General features: G+C 36.2%; 1 pseudogene; it reads right to left on the reverse strand.

The window, feature by feature from the left end:
* Positions 1-2,326: 2,326 nt before the first annotated feature.
* Positions 2,327-3,693, reverse strand: LOC110322206 (annotated as a pseudogene).
* Between the last annotated feature and the right edge of the window lie 3,996 nt (positions 3,694-7,689).

Raw genomic sequence — 7,689 nt, forward strand, 5'->3', positions numbered from 1 at the left:
TTATGATATACTATTTATTCATTGATGCTTTAACTGGGCAGTTAAGAGATAACAGTCAGAATCAGATTCTTTGGCAATGGAGAATAGGAATGCAGAAAAACAACAGTCAGAAATGAGACAGATTCATGTAAGTGTGAATAAGAGTAGACTTGTGAGCATGAATTTGTGTTAGCTTATGGTAGATATTGATAATGACATCTAACACTTACACAAATATGTGTAAATATATTAGTCATTACAAATAAACATTTGGTCTTTCCCTATGAGCTGAGAGAACCTGCAAGCAAAAGACAAAGGAGCAGTGACAGCCATCAGCCCATTGATGTTGCTCCATGATAGCAGTCTCCTATACAGGAGTGGATGTCTTCTGAAAAACATTAACCATTATAAAATGTGAGGGGGGCAGATGCACAGCATGAGCCAGAAATAGCATATTACTTAAAAAAAAAAAAAAAAAAAAAAAAAAAAAGGAGTAAAGGACAAAAGACTAAAATAAAAGAATTTCAGTACAGCAAAAGTTGTAGCATCATAAGCCATTGATTACAGAAATGGTCTTTGGTTCATACTCAGTACCAAAAAATTTACTTCATGGTTATACAAGTCAATTATTAAAAAGTCAACAAAAGGATGCACTCAAGTGAATATCTGTATTGAATACATGTTCAATTACTGTGAAAAGGTACCATGACCATGGCAACTCTTAAAAAAGAAAGCATTTAAGTGGAGTTTGCTTACAGTTGCAGAGGTTTAGTGCACTATCTCCAAGGGGTTATGGTGGCATGCAGCCAGACATGGTAGAGAAAATTACATGGAAATCAGATCTGGCAGCAAACAGAAGGAAGACAAAGGAGACCTCAAAGGTCACCTGCCACCCTATTAACATATTTCCTCCAACCAGGCCACATCTACTCCAACAAAGCCACATCTCCATTTCTTCTCAAGTAGTGCTACTGCGTGATGACTAACCATATATGGGCCGATAGTAGCCATTTTTATTCAAACCAGCAAAATCTATTTAAATAATTTCAGCATTGAAGGCTATCAATTATAATATCCAAATTCAGTGTACCCACCTCATATTAATTTCTTTCTTTCCAGAAGGATCCTACGAGAGACAAGAGCAATTTAACAATGGATAAATCTGATAGCATTATCTCAAAGGAAATATCAATCCTTACGTCATGTTCACAGCATGTAAGTTTTACAGGATGAAAATGGCATATTCATCATCTCTGTGACTTTTTATTTAAAAAAAAAACTATATTCATACAAAAATATCAGACTAACACTAGTTAAGTGGAATCTACAATATTTCTCATGAACCAGCTTTAAATTTGAAAGCATTATGAGAAAAACATGCTAGATGTCTTGCACCTTAAATTACAACACTTCAGAGACAAAAACAGGTGGAACTTGATGAGTTACAATATAACCTGGTCTACTAATCAAGCTCTAGGTCAACCAGTATACAAAGTGAGATTCAAAATTAAAAAGAAAACACAAAAAAAAATTGTCAAAAGAGAAACTTAAGAACATATGATAACTCAATGATGTATGGAACACTGAAATGTCATCCTAAGACAGATTAAAAAAAAATATTACACTAAGTCTAAATGAATGTAATTGAAGCATGGAGTTTCTTTACTTTTCTCTAAATTTTAAACCATTCCAAAAACAAATATTCATTTAAAGCTAGCATAATACTTAACTACTCTGACAGCAACATAATACCAGTCTTCATACATAGGTTTAATCAAACTTAGCCTTAAGAATATTGGCCACTCTTTAAAAAACAAACAAACAAACAAACAAACAAACAACAAACAAACAAAAACAAAAAACAAAACAAAACAAAAACCTCAGAACATTTATTTTGTACAGTACAAGAGGAGTGGTTAGCTAATCTCAAAATGAGGTCTCTGTCGGGGATTGGTCTCAGGTTGTGGATATCAGGATATCCGGAAGGAAGAAGTTGCAGCTTCTAGGGTTTTTTTACGTAGTAAATTCTACAGAGGAAGGATTTGGTAGCACCCCTGACCCCAGCTTCACTAAGGGTGCTTCTGCCATTTCTATGGGTCTGAGCCATGGAAGTCCTTGACATGGCTGTGCCCCTGTCAATAATACACATTCACTCAGGGTTCGTTTGTTTTGTTTTGGTTTGGTTTGGTTTGGTTTGGCTTGTTTTGGTTTGGTTTGGTTTGGTTTGGTTTGGTTGGTTTTGTTTTGTTTTAAGTTTCATCGTGCTGTTTAATCTAGCATGTTGCCTAGAAAGGCTTTTAGTAGGAAGAGTACAAATACTTCTCCAGCATATCTCCAAGAGACCATTTCACCCACTGCTCTGTTTGTCCACTAGCCTCTTGTCTCTCTCTTCAGCAATGGTGAGGCAGATTCCTTTTCCTCAGGGAAGTTTGTTTCCCTGGCCAATAACAAAAATGTAACAGCCAAGTGGCAAAGCTGTTGCCATTGGCATCTTCCACATTAACCACATCAAAAGAGCCAGGATGTCTCTTTCTGTTGGTGATTACACCAATTCTTCCCAAATTAGCACATTTGTTTGTTTGTTTGTTTGTTTTTGTTTTTTGTTTTTTTTTTTTTTTTTTTTGTTTGTTTTTTTGAGACAGGGTTTCTCTGTGTAGCCTTGGCTGTCCTGGAATTCACTTTGTAGACCAGACTCTCCTCGAACTCAGATATCTGCCTGCCTCTGCCTCCCATGTGCTGGGATTAAAGGCTTGTGCCACCATGCCTGGCTTCCAAGTTAGCACCTCAAGTCAGCATATACAGGTTCCCAGTGTCAAACTTGATGAAGTCAGTTATTTTGCCTGTCTACAAATCAAACTGAATGGTGTCATTCACTGTTGCAAATCCCGAACTCCAACCGGCAGAGATGGGGGGGGGGGAGAAACAACACAAACACCAAGGAAGTTTCAAAACAGATTTCTTCTTTATCTCTCTGAGCAGCTTTTTTCTCTCCCTCTTACAAACAGCTTCTCTAACCCTCTCCTAGCTCCAACTGACTCCAACTGCTTTCTTCAACTGCTTTCTCCAAGTGAATTGTTTACAGCTTTTTCCCCACAGTATTCTCCTCCCTCCCCCCGGGGCACATCCTGTTTTCAGTCCTCTGACCTAATCCCTCCCCCCTCTCCTGGATCTGGTCAGAGTTCAGCCAGGGTGCATGGTGATAGTCCAGCGACTGAGCAGGCAGGCAGTACAGGATGGTCCAAGTGTGCAGGCTCAGGTTAAACAGGGATCATGCTGGTCTCACTTGCTTCCCACAATTCATCTTGATGAGGTGATCAGGATATCGAATAGTATAAGTATCATGGGTCAACAGATGTGAGATTCTTTTTCGTACCCACAAAGATCTTTCTTACTGTTTACAACTTATACTTTGACCTTGTCAGGTGTAATACTATAAACAGTAAACAACCCTTGATGTCATAGATCAAATGGAAGTTCTCTCTAGTCTTGTCAATGTTGATGACACCCATAAACCCAGTAGGGTAGGCTATATTGGTCCTGACTTTCCAATCAATCTTACTGAATAGATTCCTACAAATCATTTTTTACTTCATCTCTAGTGAGGGCATATTTAAGTCTGTTCCTTAGGAAAATGATCAGAGGCAGGCATTCCCTCAGCTTGTGAGGACCAGTGGATGGACATGGAGCAAACATGTCAGTCAACTTATCCAGCATCCACTGCACTTCAGGTATTGGGACCAAGAGCCATGGCTGAACTTTTTCTCTTGAACCCATTCGAACTGTCGTGTGAAGGAAAACATCACACCAACTTAGTTCAGAAACAATGGTAACTCAATCACTGGGTACAACAACAAGAATCCTAATCTTGTAAACCATATTAAATTTAAATCCTGCGGTGGCTAATCCTAGTGGATTCACGATAACTCTCTCCTGCTTAGGCCAATTGGCTTTTGATAAGCATTTTACTGAATGATAATCATGATTGCCTTAGACACTGGCCTCAAGAATAATGGCATTAAGGAACATAGATACTGCCTTAATAACATAATAACAAAGGTGTTATTACATTAAGAATTTGTACATCTACCAGTAACTAGGAAAAGGGATAGCATTTGAAAGGTAAATGAAGAAAATATCTAATAGAAATTAACACTAAAAAAGATATTAAAAAACAAAATTATTTTAAAGTTAGCAAAAAAAAGAATTTGTATATCTAATAAGGAATAAATCTACATATTCTTTTACTAAAACTAAAGTTTGATGAATAAAGAAATGCAAACTAGACAAAGATATGAAAATTCTGAACATAAATTATTCAATTGTCCAAGAAAGTCGATTTATAACCTATAAAATATATGTAATAATTGGAGTCTTAAATAATCTCTTTTTGACCATTGAATTTAAGTGTAGTCAAATGGTATGAATATGTCCAACACATTAAGGAAAAATTATTAAGTTGAGCCACTCAATTCCTGCAGAGGACTGCAAAAATGCAATATTAACTTGTAGAAACGTGAATTGGAAATGTGATATTGCTATGCTACAAACTAGCTTTAGCCATTATCATCAGAATGAAGGCTTGTTATTTCATTTTCAGTTTGTCATTAGAAGCTTTATAATAAGGATGAAACATTAGCATTTTCATGCTTTGTGGATTAAAATTGTTGTTGAACTTGCTCTCAGACATGTGAACAATCATTTTTCAAGTGCTCTTTCTTCACTGTAATTAAAGATTGGCTACTTGACAGTAACCCTGTTCTCTTATGTAATAGGCAGCACTGCTTTTATGCACTCTGTTATTGTTCAGGAAGCATTTTGTGACTAGTTTCCAAAGTCTTAGCATTTTCCCACAAATTAGCTCTGTCCTTGCATAAGGTCATCTCTTCTCATGTCCCAAATTTAGGTGTCCCAAAGATTTATGTCCTTAGAATATTTTTTCTTATTCTATAATGCATTTCTGGAGAGGTACATTAACCCCAGGAGCTCGAGCCTTGTTTCATCTGAAAGTTGCATTGATCCAGAAGAAAGTTATTTAGAAATAAGGCATTGGCTGCCAAATAAAATGTATTTAGATCTCAGCTTTCTAACTTACTTCATGTCCTACCTTGACAATTATATCTTAATTATACACTTCTATAAAATAATAGTAACTATTATGCATAGATATTGATTCAACTTTCCATCTCAAATTCTTATGAAGTATACCTCATAGAGTATGTCTTTCCAATTCTTATTTATACATAGAAACATATTCAGTAAAGAGGTGATATGTTATATGTGGGAATTTGAATCAATTTCCCAACTAGAACAAGTCTGAACGAAACAGATTATGAGTTCTTATTGTCTTTTAAAATCATTTCATTAAAGAGCAAGGCATGACAAATGTAGAAATGCCTCTTAAAACACATGTGTGTCAGTCCACATGAGTATGTAAAGAGTATTCATGCATCAACATACCCAACTTTCACGTTATAGATATATCAAATTCAACATATTAAAAATTAATTAAGGGCTGGTAAGATGACTCAGTGGGTAAGAGCACCTGACTGCTCTTCCGAAGGTCCAGAGTTCAAATCCCAGCAACCACATGGTGGCTCATAACCATCCGTAACAAGATCTGACGCCCTCTTCTGGAGTGTCTGAAGACAGTTACAGTGTACTTACATATAATAAATAAATAAATCTTTTAAAAAATTTTTAATAAAAAATGCTTTTTATTTAAAGCATTAGTTCATAACTAGCTCAACATGCCCTTCTCACTCAGTATGCTTTCTCCTAGCTTTCCCGTGTATTCTAGAAAGAATTTCCCTTTATTGCCACTTTCCTCATTTTCTAGAGTCCATTCACCATCAGGTTCCTGTGATCTAATGCATTGGCATGTTGTGTGTATATTTCTTCCCAGTCCAGTGAAATTGCTACAGTGGAATCTGTCATATGTTTACATTGATATCATTTTACACTATGCCATTCCCAGTCATGTCTTCCAAACATTACCTTCACAGAAGAGGAAAGAGATTTTGCATTTTAATAGAACATAGTTCTGTCACATTAACTTTTTCCTATTTCTCGAAAGACAGCAAAAATCTCTCTAGTCGACAAGTTCCAATTTTGTAAAACTGAAATCTAATCTTGTTAATACAGTCTGCAAGGTTTCAATACATCTGAGTTGGCAAGCTTTATTCATAGTATTTCTCAAACTTTTCAAAGAGAGATGATGTTCCTATCTGTAAGTCTTCAAGTTTGTCCTTGTTTTATGTAGATGACCATTCTCTTCATTCTTCCCTGACTTAAGACCTCCTCTTCTAAACTGCACACGAAAGGGAAAATGTGCCCACTTGGGAGGGAAATAAATGTGGTCTGCCTCTTCCATCTTGGGCCTGTTACTTTATCAGCTGGTATAGACTCCATAGCCTGTATAGCCTCTGTTCTTTTTTATATAAAATGAGAAATAATACTTTATGACTTGATAGCATGTCTGGAGGAAATATAGATTTAAAATAATACTGAAACAAAATTAACAATTATTCTAATCTAAGAATAGATTTGAAGAATGATGCCTCAGTACATGCCACAGGAACTTAAAAGGCAAGCTGTTCATTTAGTAAGTAAATGTTGAAGTTAAAAGCAGAAAAACAAATTATAGTTATATTTATTTTAAATATTTCTTTGAATGCAAAAAAAAGTTCTAACTAATCAAATAATCAATTTTGTTACAATAAAGAATATAGTTTACCTCTAGGTGAAGATATGTTACTGTTTCCTCCCAAAGAACAAATTCAGTTGGACATGTCACACCCCAAAGGACCACCTCTCATGAAAGCACATTTTAATCCATATTAAAGCTATAGGAGGAATAGTTAATCCATTAATGAGATAATTTATTTTTCCTTTCCATGATACCCCCTCCTCAATGAAATAAATCTCTTTTACCTGCCACAGATTTATATTGGGTTTGCCCACATATCTCAACACTGACTCATTTTCTTTTGAAATCTAGTCAGAACCTGCTCTGGTACTTTCAGCTTACAGTTTCTCTAAAGCTATCTGGGAAACATTAGCTATCTGTTGCCATATGATTCAGCTCTATGGACACTTGATTTAAGTAGCATTTTCTTCCCTGATTTCTTCTTCATTCTCTTCCTCTAATTAGTTGTAGAGATTTAGACCTTGCCTACTGTCTTAGGATTACTGTCACTGTGATGACGCATTATGGACAAAAGCAACTTAGGGGAGCAAAGGGTTTCTCTTGCCTACTATTTCATAAAACTTTACCATCAAAAGCAATGAGGGCAGGAACTGAAGCAGAGCAGCAAACTGAAGACAGTAGGTAATACAGATGCCATGGGGAGCCTGTGCTTACTGACTTGCTCTCCATGGCTTGCTCAACCTGCTTTCTTATGGAACTCAGGAGAGTCCAGGGATGTTATCAAAAACAACTGGCAGGGATCTCCCCTTAAAACACTAATTTAAAAAAATTCCCTACAGGTTGATCAAATGGTTCAAACTGAGCCAACTTGAAACAAATGCAGTCATTTTCTCAATTGATACTCTATGCTCTCTGATGACTATCTTGTGTCAAATTGCCAGAAAACTATCCAGCACACCTATCATGGAGCTTTTTCTCTTTTTGTTTTTGAACTCTAAAAACTCAAGCACCTTTTCTCTCTCTCTCTCTCTCTCTCTCTCTCTCTCTCTCTCTCTCTCTCTCTC

Source organism: Mus pahari, chromosome 5 (genome assembly GCF_900095145.1).
Source record: "Mus pahari chromosome 5, PAHARI_EIJ_v1.1, whole genome shotgun sequence".
NCBI classification, from domain to species: Eukaryota; Metazoa; Chordata; class Mammalia; order Rodentia; family Muridae; genus Mus; species Mus pahari.